Here is a 14,745-nt window from a genome sequence, read left to right as displayed (position 1 = left end):
AAGTAAAGTTATTTCCAATAATTCATTATATTTCAAAAAGAAATAATAATCAACTAAACTATAAAGTGCAATGAATGCAGATCGAACCAAGACTTTCCAATATTCAATCTAATGCTCTCCCAACTAAGCCATTCCAGATAACATAAAAAATTAATAATCAAACTGTATTTCCACTAATACATTATATTTTAAACATAAATAATCACTAATTTTGGAAGGAATAGTTGTGCAATGTGAACCAAGTGCGGTGAACGTGGATCGAACACGTGACCTTCAGATCTTCAGTCTGACGCTCTCCCAACTGAGCTATCCCCGCAATCATTAGATATGAAAATTCATCAGTAAAGATATTTTGGCTGATTCATTGAGATTTCAAAAGAAATAATGACTAATTTTTTTATTGAATAGTTAGGTTATGCAAATAGAAACAGGTGCGGTGAACGTGGAGATCAAACACGTGACCTTCAAATCTTAAATCTGACGCTCTCTAAACTGTGCTATCCCTGATAACATTAAAAATGAAAGTTTTTAAGTAAAGGTATTTCCGCTAATTAATTTAAATTTTAGAAAGAAATGATTACTAATTTTAGATTGAATAGTCAAATTGTGCAACGTGAACCATGTGTGGTGAACGCGGATCAAACACGAGACCTTCAAATCTTCAATCTAACGCTCTCTCAACTGAACTATCCACACTACTATTAAAAATGAAAATAAATCAGTAAAGGTATTTTCGCTACTTCATTGAAATTTTAAATAGAAATAATCACTAATTTTTAATAAGATATTCAAGTTATCCAACTTGTATAAGGTGCGGTGAACTAGAACACGTTAGGTATTTTCGATAATTCATTGAGATTTCAGAAAGGAACAATGACTAATTTTAGATTGAATAGTCGGGTTATGCAACTAGAATCAGTTGCGGTGAACGTGGAGATCAAACACGACCTTCAAATCTTCAGTCTGACGCTCTCCCAACAGAGCTATCCCCGCTAATATTAAAAATGAAAATTCATAATTAAAGGTATTTCCGCTAATTCATTATGTTTAAAAAAGAAATAATCACTAATTTTAGATTGAATAAGCAAGTTATGTTTTTAGATTGTATAGTCAGGTAATAAACTTGTATTAGGTGCGTTGAACGTGGATAAAACACGTGTGACCTTCAAATCTTCAGTCTAACAATCTCCAAACTAAGCTACTCTTGCTAACATTAAAAATGAATATTCATCAGTAAAGGTATTGGGTACACTTCTGGAAATTCAACAAAAGGCAATAGTATTAGACCGAGATGCCAGATTTCAATCTCGCTTCTGGAAAATTCAACAAAAGGCATTGGGTACACAGTTATAGTATGACATTCCACCCATAAATAGATTGTCAAACAGAAATGCTCAAGCAAATATTGGAAGACATGTTGAGGGTATATGTGATGGATTTTGCAGGAAGCTGGGATAAGTACCTACCCCTTATGAAATTCGCTTATAATAATACTTGCCAAGCCACCATAAAAATGGCCACATACGAGGTTCTTTATGGACGAAGATTTCGATCCCCTCTCTTTTCGGAAGAAGGGGGGCAAACGACAACTATTGGGCCAGAGCTGGTGCAAATTACCAACACCGCAGTCCAGAAGATTAAAGCTAGGATACAGACCGCACAAAGCCGAGAGAAAAGCTATGCAGACCTAAGGCGCAAGGACATGGAATTGTAGGTAGGGGATCATATATTCCTAAAGGTAGCACCCCATGAGAGGGGTGCTCAGGTAGGGTGAGAAGGGGAAGCTAAGCCCTAGGTTTATCCCTCCCTTTGAGATATTAGAAAGGATTGGATCTGTGGCCTATAGAATCGGGCAATGCCCAAACATGTCTGCAGTACATAATATCTTTCATGTATCCATACTACGGAAGTATACCCTAGATCGTTCGCATGTACTGGCTCATGAAACTCTCTTCTTGAGAGATGACCTAACGTATAAAGAAGACCCGATTCAAATAATAGACAAGAAAGTCAAATGATTGAGAAACAAGGAAATCTCTCTCGTTAAGGTCGTATGGAAGAATCATAGAGTAGAAGAAGCCACTTGGGAAACAGAAGGCAAATAAGAACCTTGTACCCTGACCTATTTTAGAATAAGCACTTTCGATGACCGAAAGTTTTCAAAGGAGAGGAGAATTTGCAACACTCAAGGTCTCCAATAAGAGACAGTGTATAATCCGTACAAGGTTGTATCTAGAAGCAAAGAACAAGTAAAATTGAAAAAACATTAAGAAAATGGCACTTTTTCTAATTTTTATAAACTTCCCGAATCATTAAATTTTTTATAGAATAAGAATTACAAGGAGCTTAAAAAAGGAAGGCTCCAATCGGAGAAAACTTTTCTAGCAGAAGATTCAGAAAAATCAAGAATGAAATTATAGAAATTCTAGACGTTTCAATGATAGTGGAAAATCCGTCTATAAATTATGAATTAGGGTAGACTATTAGGGGCAAGAAGCAAGCTTAATCGAGTACCCAATCGAGAGATACAAGTTTTTTGTTTTGGGGCATCGTGTTCATGGGTTTACCTCGAATTCGAGAACTATAGTCCACTATTCATTTCCAAACTTGTTCCTGCACCTTCTAAATAAGTTTACCCATAAGTTTGGTGAAGGAAAGAGGTCCTCAAAGTGCTAGTAGGTTTTCACACGAATTAGTCCACGTTAGGTTACCCTCTAATGTTTTCCTAAGCTAAAACCTCAACTCCTAAAGCCTAACCCATGACATTATGTAGAAACCTAGGTTCATCAATAATCCATGTACCAAGTACCTAGAACTATGTGAATAACATGCTGAATAAGTTGCTAGGATCCATACCCAGAAGTAACCATTATCTGCATTACGATGTGTACTAAAAGGCCACTATTCTTCTTTAGGTAGGATGTCCTGCAATATGTATCATGAGCTGGATGTTATGATAGGCCTACCTTTCCCATCAGCTAAACGAGATGTCCTGCACAACGATTTACCAGTAGGATTACATGATTATGACAACACCACTCATGTGTTCCTGGGGAGAAAATTGAATATTAGTTTAGGGGAAGGTTTTCAGGATCATTATATGATACATGACACGATGACCTCTAAGTTCTAAGATCCTGAAAACATAACAAGAAGTAATATCCTAGCTTAAGGTCGCGATTAAGAACTTACTAGTAGGCTACTTACTAAGTTTTACACACTCAATGTTTATCATTTTTTTTCAAGTAACTAAGAGTTGGTCGTGGATGACTGGACTTTGGAGGTGGGCCATGTACTAACTTCTATTTTTAATCTAGTAGTTTTTCTTCTTCTTTTGAGTCTGGTTCTTATTTTGTGTTTGTAACGAATATGTATATGTAACACCCAAAAAATGAAGAAAATTAGCTCCCATAAGAATAAGCCACTCATGAAAGACCCAAAGGATAGAAAGGAAAAAAATTAAAGGATTAAGCAAGAACAAAGGACTTAGTTAAGTCACTCGTGTACCACCCTTTTGCAAAGGATGGGAAAGGAAAAAGTAAATCAAAAGGGCAAAAAAGTCATTTTATCAATTATCAAGAATCTTTCCGGATTTGTAATTTCTTATCTAGAAGGAATATCAAGATTAAAAAAAAGCTAAAAATGATCAAAAAGCGATGAGCAATTTGTAGAAAAATTATAATTTTTCGAGAAAAATAATAATAAAATATTTGGAAAGTGGCAAATTACCAAAATACCCCTAGAAGAATGGATAATTACAGAAATGCCACTATAATTAGAATCAAAGCATCTACCGTGACCATCCGAGCAAAATCCTTCGAACTCAAATTTCAACCGTCGGATCTCCTCCAAACTTTGCTATGATCTAGAACGAACACGCACGGATCATCACATCCAACGACTAGTATTCAAAGCCATGGTCGGTAAGGATATGATCGGAGTTGATATCTCCGAAAAATTATCCAGAAAGTTTGATCTCTAAATAACGAAGATTCTGGAGCTCTCAATGTCGGTTTAAGCTACTCCTATAAAGTCTTAAGTAGGAGCAACAATACGGAATAAGAATCGAGAAAGGCCGATCCCCCAATCGAAGGCAATAAGCGTTTAGATTGTGGGTCTCCTACTCTCAGGTTTCTTCCAAATTCGAGAGCAATCCTCCACCATTTCTCTTCAAACTTCTACATAACGAAGAATCTGGAGCTCTCACTGTCGGTTTAAGCTCCTCCTATAAAGTCTGAGTAGGAGCAATAATACAGAATAAGAATCGAGAAAGGTCGATCCCCCAATCGAAGACGATAAACGTTTAGATTATGGGTCTCCTACTCTCAGATTTCTTCCAAATTCGAGAGCAATCCTCCACCATTTCTCTTTAAACTTATTCCTACCATTTCTCAACAAGATTAACCACAAGTTCTATGAAGGAATAGAGTGCTGAAAGTGCCTAGAAACCATTCCCCCAATTCAATCAGCCATTGAAGAACTTCAAGAAAAACTTGAAAATCCAATCCGAGGATACATGATGATTCGTCGAGCAAGAATGATTCCAATCAGTTTCCGCACCTATAAGGAATGCTTCCATAGAAGACCACGAAGAAAAATAACCTCGAGAGCGTGTCGAATTGAAGGAAATAGGTTTCAAAATTAAATTGGGGATAAGAGTCGAATTCCTATCTACGATCTCTTTTCCTTCAAATTAAGGATTCCTCTAACTTCAGAGGAAGAAGTTGAGTAAACTTGAGGAAGGAATCGAGAGATGAAACATCGTAGAACAAGCTACCCAAGAGATCGAAAATTTGGCGTTTTGAGTGAGTTGCATACCGAGAACGATTTTTGGAAATTAAGGTCTTACACTCGAAGACGTTCCTCCAAACCAATTCCTTTACCCTGAAGAAAGGATATGGAAGAGGTTCAATGAAGAAATAGGGCCTTGAAACCCCTAGAATCGGCTACCCAATAAGAAATCCTTTGTTTTATCTCCAGCGATAAATCAGATTTTGGATGAACTTTGGAACCGAATATCTTAGGCTACTATCCACGAGAAGGTATCAAATCAAATCCCTAGCCCTTCCTTGTAATACCCATCTTTAAGTTTCACGAAGAAATCGAGGAGAGAAATGCTGTAAATGTGGCTGGACAGGCCGAGTTTTAGATGGCGGCGACGCGAAAAATGCGCATCTTCTTCCTGTTGAGAGGAAGAAAACGATGATATGGCCAGTTCAACTGAACTGTCCAAGTCAACTCAAAATTTGACCTTTTCTCGGGTTTTCTCAATTTTAACCCCATTCTAGACCGATTCTCATAGAAAATCTTATGGTTTCAGAAACTAGAAACAATAAGGAGTATGTGGAAGGAAATTTGAAGTAAGTCAGATACTAGAAGCTCAAGAATGGACGTCCCAAACGTCGACGACGAGGCAAGTAGCCACCTTGGACTTTTTGTTAAGAAATAAGTAGAAATTTCTTGGATTTTCATATGAACCCTAAACCAAGTATGAATTAAGGATATATGAAAGAAAAACCCAAAGAACCGTGAGTTAAGACCCTGAACCGATCAAATAGCTCGAGATTTAAGTAACGTTAAAATAACCCACTATATGAGCTCCGCTGCATATCAAATTTTAATACTGAGCATATTATATTATGTTGAGGTTAGATATGAAATTTGGTGGTCATTGGATAAGGATAAGTAGGTAAACAAAGAAACGGTGCAAAATGACCATAATGCCCCTAAGGTAATTTACCTTCGGTTCATGACCTAGATGACCTTCAAATGCTATGAAATTCATCAGTAGATCTTATTTTATGAAATGTTATATGAATTCTTATCCCAAGAGGTTATATAAGGTAACGAAGTTTGGGAGTAATTGAAAAATTTTAGTTAGCAAAACCAAGATATGGGAGAAAATGCTCATCACGATCCATATGACCTTTGCCATGAAGCACGATGTTTATAAGTTCTGTAGTCAATGTTGCCAATGTTTGCTGCACACAAAAATGATAGGGATGTTAAATTTTTAAGTCAGTTTTGGAGAGTATGGTGGATAAATTGGGTACCAAATTATTGTTCTCAACTTCATGTCATCCTCAGACTCATGAGCAAACTGAGGTAGTTAATAAAATATCAGCAGCATTGCTTAGGGCTATTATTTATAAGAATATTAAGTCATAAATTGGGTAACAAATTATTGTTTTCAACTACATGTCATCTTCAGATTAATGAGCAAACTGAGGTGGTTAATAGAACACGAGGAGCATTGCTTAGGGCTATTATTTGTAAGAATATTAAGTCTTGGGACGAATGTTTACCACTCATTGTTCTCTTTTTGAAGTTGCTTACGAATTTAATCCACTTACGCGTCTTGATTTGCTTTCTATTCATTCTAATATTTTTGTGAGTAAAGCAGCCACAAGTAAGGCAAATGGGATCAAAACATTGCATAAAGAGGGGAAGGAGTCAATTGAGAAACAAAATTTCAATGTTGCTACAAGAATTAACAAAGGACGGAATGAAATCATTTTTCGAACTAGTAACTGGGTTTTGATACATTTTCGCAAGGAGTGATTCCAATCTCAAAGGAAGACAAAGTTACATCCAAGAGGGGATGACCCTTATCAAGTCCTTGAAAGAATTAATAACAATGCATATAAAATGACTTAAGGGGATCGAGATTAAATCTCAGCCACTAACTTCTTTTGTGGGAGACTATAAATACTCACAAATTATTTTGTATAAATCAGATTTATGAGGAATGAAATTGATCTCTCAAGTTGAGAAGTTCCCCTTCGAAATTCGAGCATCGCGTGTGAGCCATGCAGTCACGCTTTGACATTGTGTGGTTGAGTGAAATTCTCAACCTTCTACTTATTTTTGGGATTTCTTTTCTGCGTATTCATTGTAATTTATAGTGATACAAACAAGTTTATTCTTGTAGGGAATGTATTAAGCACATGGATTTATTAATTACGGTGAACTTTTGTATAAAACGAAGTAAATACAAATGGAGTAACATGAGACAGAAGTAAACATAGTAATAAAAAGAAACTACATAAACTTAAAGGAAGTTAATCCCATTTTACAATATAAATATTGTTCAATTGTAGCGAAGAATCCATATCAATCTATGTTTGGAAAACTAAAATAAAGAAAAAAATAAATAAATAAAAATATTTTTCAAAAACTTAGTTTGGTTCAAATTCAATTTTTTTTTTTTTTTTTTTTTTTATAAAAGGATAAAACACATAATTTTGAAGTTAACATGTGAAGTTAACATGACAATAATAGTAGGTTCTAAAGCACAAAAATATGTGTATAAATTTCATATATGGAGGTGCGGAAAACATATACACACGGGCAACTAAAAATGATAGATCCACTATAAGGGCATTTGGTCTAGTGGTATGATTTTTTTTTTACAAATTAGGTGGAATGAACAAACAAAAATAATGAGTTTAAAATTACCAAACAAAATATCAATTTTCAAATGGAATGGAGAATAAGACCATTCGAAAAAAGAAAAGGACAAAAGAAAAATATTAAATACATTTTCAACTAATGCATTTAGTTGAGAGATATTATGGCCAATATAAGAAAAATATAGCATTAACTAATTTTCATGGACACATTTGGATCCTTAGCATACTAAAATGACTGTTATTATTGGTATCAAACGAATAACAATTCATATCAGCTAAATCTTCCAATTGATAATTAGGCCAGAGAAAGAACTTGAATTTATTTTTATATCTATCAACATGTTTGCTACTTTTATCTAAAACTTGATCACGAATTTTTCTTATTTGCATTGTAAAATTATGTATTTCTATGGATATCATTTCTATTTCTAGAATTGAAACAAAAACATGTGGATAAATTTCAAATATTGAGGCGCATAAAAGATATGGACCAACAACTAAAAATGATAGATCCACTACAAGGCATTTGGTCTAGTGGTATGATTCTCGCTTCGGGTGCGAGAGGTCTCGAGTTTGATTCTCAAAATGCTCCCAACAATTATATAAAATTGAAGCATGCAATATAATAAGATTTGAAATAGGTTTTTTTTTTAAACCTTGAACGAAGAAGTAATTGAGATGGATATTTGGAAAGAAAAAAAAAAAGGAAACTATATTTAATATAACATGTTAATTGAAGAGAGCAAACAACAAGAATAAACACACAAAGGAAATTTGTGTATGTATAATTCTCTTCAAATCTTGGAAACTATGAGGATTCCTCTCCTTTCTTGACATAAAGACTTACTTTTTCGGGACTTGGACCATAAACAGTCATCTACTCTTACTCCTACTCCCTTCTCTAAGAATCAACATAGCATAATCATTCCATGAAGGCCGAGGTAGTCTTATAAAAGAAGATGAGGGTACCACTTTCAAATCATTCCATGAGGACTTGAGAAAGTTTTGTAAAAGAAGATGAGGGTACCACTTTCTATTGCAGAATTTCTATGTGAATAGAGAATGAACCATATTCTTGGGAGACAAGATAGAACCTCGAGCCTAACTTCAAAGGCATTACACAAATTGTTCTATGATATTTTTCTAGGAACTCTTTGTTATGTTGTCCGCTGAAGGTTTCAGGAAAGGGACACAGATTCTCTATTGCACTGATCTCCCAATAGAAGTTTTACCTAGGTCATCTATCGTCACAACCCTTTTAAGGAAGATACGCCCAAATAACCAGTGAACAATAACATTTAAATAAGTTTCAGAGAGCGAGAAGAGGATTGTGATAGAAGTTGCCCTAGGTAAACTTCTTTAAATGTCTTAGCCAATCATGACCTCATAATGAGGAGTCTCTTGGACAACAATAACATACGGACAACAAATGTCTTAGCCAATTGTGACGGTCATGATTGCTCAAGGCGTGTCGCCCAAATAATCGGTAAACAATAACATTGCACAAATAACCGCCTTGGACAACAAATCGTTTACAAGAATGGCTGAGACATGCAACATGCAACCACAGGCAACACGCCTTGGGCAATCATGACTATGACATCTGCCCCCACACAATTTATTGGATGAGGCTGACTTTAGGTCTCTTGATGCGCTTCCAGCTGATCTCATAATGAGGAGTCTCTTCCAACCTACTAGGTGCTGTTGAAATCACTTCTCGGTTTGTTGAGTCTTCATGTCTTCTCTGTTCGTGTCTTTCCTACTTTCTTCGCTTGAAACTTTTTTCTTATTTGTATGACGTCATACGACCTGCTTCTTCTTGATGTCTTTTGGGTCGAAATAATAACGTTTCAAGTTACTAACGTGGACAACAAGGTTAGTCCGCATCCATAAGAGCAATTGGATTCTATATGATGTCTTCATAATCTTATGGATAACTTTAACTAGTTCATAGTATTTTCACACCAGTTTTTGGTTCTTGTTGCTTTGAACTCGAAGTTTATCTGAACTTAACTTATATGAACTCTTTATTTTTCTTGAAATTATTGTGGTTGACGCTTCCGACTGACCCTTTTCTTCATCCGTCTAGATGATATTTCTGTGTGAACAGGTGTTGCTTCAGTGGTTTGTTTCTGTCTCCCTTCTTCAGTATCTAACCTTGTTTTTGTCTCTTCTGGTGGGGATAAATCCATTATCTGACCTTGTTTTGCGTCGTGGTGTTCATGTAGTGGCAACAAGGTTTCTATTGAGGTTGGCTCACTCGAGCTCCCCTTTTTAATTACAACAGTAGCAGCAAGCTATCACTAAATAATGGCTATGATTCTTTCTCAACTGTAGTATCGACATCATTTTCAACTCTCTTGGTTGATGGATGTTTTTCTGATGATCATCGGGTTAGACTCCATTACTACTAGACATTTTGCTAGGGGCATTAAATGACTTTGTGTTTCAGCAGGACGTTCATTCCTGACACGACGTCGAAGTCATCCATTTCAACTATCACTAAACAATTTGCCTAGTCCAAGGCTCCAGCTTGATTAGAGTTCTCATTGTGACTCCTAAGACAGGTAAAGCTTCCAATTTGACGGCGTTCATCTTTCCTGTATCTTGATGCCAAAGGATGTTAAAATATTTTGCATCTGTCTCCATCATGAGTTGTGGGTGGCTCTAGAGTTGACAATGGTGTTCCTTACTACTTTGTGCTTTACCCAAACCTCGACATACATAATATATATATATATTCATTTAACTATAACACATATGGTCCATGAAAGAATTGTAACTCTTATGCTCATTAATATTATAATGGCTACTACCTAAATTATAACCTAAAGTTGATAATTGATGTCCAATTAGCCAACCCTAAATTTGTAATCATTGTGGAGTGATTGAAATTACAATGGAAGTAGTTTAAACTCCTAGTACCTTAAAGGAAGTTGGTCTCTTCTAATAAAACACGAAGTTCTCTTTAATATCATTAATACAATTATGTTAGACATGAAACTACAACTGCGTTCAATTTAACTCCATTTTATTGTCATCTTGAATGACGTGTGAATATATATTCTTGATTTACCTTGATATTTCATATTAGTTAAGCTTTTTGCAAAATCACAATTAGACAACAACAAAGATGAACTTTGGTCTGTTTATTATTTTAAAGAAAACCTCTTTCTCCATCTTATTCCTAATAACTCTGCAACTAAATTCATATTATGTTAAGAAAAAAAATTTTTACTCGCAAGAAGTAAAATATGCAATTTTAACTAAAATTTCAGCTAAACAAATTTTATTGCCATACAACATTGATGACAATTATAGCCTTCAAACAAAAACTAGAGTAGTTGTGGTGAACGGGATAGAAACTCTAGTGTTCATCCATTAATATACAACCACTACCTAAATTATGACCTAAAAATTTGAAAACATAAGTTGTAGTTGAAATATGGGTTGTGACAGATTGGTATTAGAGCAGCTAGATTTTAAATTATATAGATTTTTTCTTAGGTTAAAGAGTCGTATATCTCTATGACTCAGCTCGATGACACGTCTCTCCGTGACCAAGTAAACATAAGTCAAATAGGTCATCTGTTGTCACAATCCTTTCTTTCTAGCAACTTTTCAGTCAAATAGGTCATCTGTTGTCACAATCCTTTCTTTCTAGCAACTTTTCAGTCAAATATGTCATCTGTTGTCACAATCCTTTCTTTCTAGGAACTTTTCAGTCAAATAGGTCATATGTTGTCACAATCCTTTCTTTCTAGGAACTTTTCAGTCAAATAGGTCAAATAGGTCATCTGTTGTCACAATCCTTTCTTTCTAGGAACTTTTCAGTCAAATATGTCATCTGTTGTCACAATCCTTTCTTTCTAGGAACTTTTCAGTCAAATAGGTCATCTGTTGTCACAATCCTTTCTTTTTAGGAACTTTTCAGTCAAATAGGTCATCTGTTGTCACATTCCTTTGTTCTATTGTATTCTTTCTAGGAACTTTTCAGTCAAATAGGTCGTTTGTTGTCACAATCCTTTGTTCTATTATATTCTTTCTAGGAACTTTTCAGTCAAATAGGTCATCTATTGTCACAATCCTTTGTTCTATTGTATTCTTTCTAGGAACTTTTCAATCAAATAGGTCATCTGTTGTCACAATCCTTTTAAGGAAGATGCGCCGAAATAACCGATGAAGAAGTTTCAGAGAGCCATAGGTTCGAATCCTGTCACCTTGATGTGTTATTCTCTGGGGCCGAAGTGCAAAGCCCCGTAGTCTATCCGTGGTTAGGAAGGCAGGCATGTTGTCCACTGTCGTCACATAGGTCATCTGTCGTCACAATCCTTTTAAGAAAGATGCACCCAAATAACCGATGAAGAAGTTTCAGAGAGCCATAGGTTCGAATCCTGTCACCTTGATGTGGTATTCTCAGGGGCCGAAGTGCAAAGCCCCATAGCCTATCCGTGGTCAGGAAGGCAGGCGAACCGCACACACTGAAGAAAAAAAAAAGATCTCCTTTTCTATCACACGTAGAATTGTCATTCTTTTGTCTTTTGAAACCACTTACCTTATCAGTCATCAGGCAGGTTTTTGGTATCATATATCGAGATAATTATTATGAAAAAGCTATTCCACTAGTGTGACTTAGGTACCCTTTCTTTGTGGTATCGGTCATGCTATTTGAATAGCTTGAAGTCATCATAGCCTCTCCACCGGTTCCGAAGACTCCTTCGGCATCAATGTGCTCCAATAAAAGAGATCAGACCCTTTCCTGAACTAGAACCGGGCACAAAATGCCGAGGAGAAAGTCGAAAGCGAGCTCTTTTCGCGTATACGCAATCTCGAAACTCAATTAGCTCAAGGACTGTCTCCTCAACCCTGGCAAGTATGAGTGCTTGGTAAGAGAGAATGTCGAATGAAAAAGACATTCGATTACGGCAACATTCGCAATTACCAAAGTGCACTAAACCTAGTAGAGATCTTCGACCTAACGATAATGGAACTTCAAGCCCATTTAATCAATCCGCTTTGTACCTTATTGTTGACCGAATCGGATGCACTCCAGGCCTAAATTCTCTCTTTCATTTTCAAAAGCTTCGCTTGCCTGCGGTACTTTATTCAGGATGTGCAACAATACGGTCATCTCTCAGTCGTGTATAGAGAATTCCTTGATCATTTCCTTGGCGGATAACACAAATGAAATCGCTTCCCTGACCGCCCATCTTATGAGTCCATTCTTGTCTTGTTGGTTTGTTGTACTATTTTATACCTCTCTCGATTGATAGAAAGACGTTCGGGAGCTGGGAGGGCCTATCGTGAGGGAACTTTCCTTTTCACGGTAGACAAAGGTAAAGCGGGAGCTGCATATGTCCACTGTGATCAAGGCAGAGCGACTCCATCTTTAAAAGATGTTGGTTTGATCGAAACTGTTAGATCCGCTTTCGTTAAAGAAAAAATAGGAGCTCTTGGTTTGGCCGATGTCGATTCGTATGGCAATGCGGACTCGACTCAGGATGAGGATTCCGCTTTTCGTACTGCTGCTATGAGCCGAAAGAGCTGGTAAGCTATCTCGCTAAACGAAAGGAAAAAGCACGTACGCATTGACCTTGTTACAAGGGGCGGGGGCCAGCTAAAGAAGGTCTGTCGGACTAGGTTAGGACCCTTGATCCAGTTCAGTTATGTTCTTCCATGCAAGAATGTATGCGTATCGGTATCCTCTTTTGGACCGGTTGCTTCCTCTTTTTGTTTATACGTTTGGAGAAACCTGCTAAGCCCGCGTTTCTTATCAGGTGTGATTCAATCTTTCAGCTCAAACTTTCCTATCGTCCGACGGAAAAGGTAGGAGTACGACTACCTTTTCCTTTTCTTTCTCGAGCCAAGGGATCATTCAGTTTCTACCAAAAAGTTCACTATCTATTAGTTGTCGTAATCGAATGTATTTCTCATTTCACGTTAGCTCCTCCAAGAGTTTCCTGGTCCGTAGTAGACGAAACCTTGGACTTCTATCGGACTTATAGCATTGCCTGGTGAGCTCGCCGTTGAGGGTTGGCCTTACAGGAGATCGAGCAGCCTTTCTTCCCCTACCTGGTATGCTTTTCCGCTTATTGTGCAACTAGCCAACTAGCCAAAGAGAGAGGGAGAGGGATCATGTCAATCAATTTGTATGTGCATTTTGTTCGTCCTGTACTTGCCTGCTTAGCTTTCTTAGCCAACATCTCCGGTTTCTCCCGAACTAAGAGGTCCTGCTTATCCATACCCAAAAGTCACACTTTCAGCCGAAAGACTGATTTTTTCATAAAGTCGGTTCATAGATCAAGAAAGAATGAAGCTGCTTACAGGGATAGTTATGCGATACGTCTTTTCATACTCGCCTTTTCTTTAAACCTACTATCAACCTAGCCATTCTCGCTTGTTGCTTTAAGGGGTCTCCCCACTGTAGATTACTCGGATTAGTTCTCGCGTCCCTGTGCCAAAAAGGATGGGCGAGTTTGGTTTGAATGTTCATCGATTGGGTGGATCCATATGCTCCGGGGGGGGGGGGGGGTGAGACGAGGTGTAGCGCAGTCTAGTCAGCGCATCTGTTTTGGGTATGTTGTCCGCTAAAGGTTTTAGGAAAGAGGGTACAAATTTTCTACATAGGTCATCTGTGGTCACAATCCTTTTAAGGAAGATGCTCCCAAATAATCGGTGAAAATTAGCCTTTAAAGAAGTTTCACAAAGCAAGAAGAGGCAGAACAGAGAATAGGAGTGAGTCGTGCAAGGAAGAAAGAACTAGTAGGTTTTATTGCATGGTATCAAGTTTGATTGTTATTAAAAAAAAATTTAATAATTAGATTGTTGAAACCCTATTCACCCCCTCTAGGGTTGTCATATCGATCCAACATTATCCTTCCACCAATAGGAGCAAAGGCAACGTTACTATGTGAAAGTTTCATGTCATTTATTCAACAATAAGGGTGTTAGCATGCATTTGGAAATGAACCCATATTTAAAAAATTTAGATAAAATAGAAAAGAATTGTTATCACAAAGACAATGATACTATGTGAAACTAGCCTCGAGATGCTTCCTTAACTCTTAGAGGCGGTAAACCAACGGTTCCTTCACCCAAGACCCATGGCCCAACTCCCAACATGGAAGGGATAATCTAGAGAATCATTCTAAGAACCGTAACGGATGGGTTACAAACTCACATTACAAGCTCGACAACAAACATTGTCGCCAGCAAACTTAGGAAGACTACATGAAATTACGAATATATCAATGTAGGATTTTTTAATTTACCGATTTTTAAAATGTTAAATTATGTGAAAATGAATAAAAATAGGAGACATTTTATAGATTTA

The 14,745-nt window shown here is 36.8% G+C and overlaps 1 non-coding gene across 1 annotated transcript; it reads right to left on the bottom strand.

Moving 5' to 3' along the window:
* Window positions 1-243: 243 nt before the first annotated feature.
* Window positions 244-316, bottom strand: TRNAF-GAA (transfer RNA phenylalanine (anticodon GAA)). The gene has a single exon. It is a non-coding gene; the product is annotated as a tRNA-Phe (tRNA).
* Between the last annotated feature and the right edge of the window lie 14,429 nt (window positions 317-14,745).

The sequence above is a fragment of the Cucurbita pepo genome, unplaced genomic scaffold, assembly GCF_057944985.1.
Source record: "Cucurbita pepo subsp. pepo isolate OVF unplaced genomic scaffold, ASM5794498v1 scafford_2, whole genome shotgun sequence".
Classification (NCBI taxonomy): Eukaryota; Viridiplantae; Streptophyta; class Magnoliopsida; order Cucurbitales; family Cucurbitaceae; genus Cucurbita; species Cucurbita pepo.
Note: the sequence above shows the minus strand (reverse complement) of the source record. Positions and strands in the feature narration are given on the sequence as shown.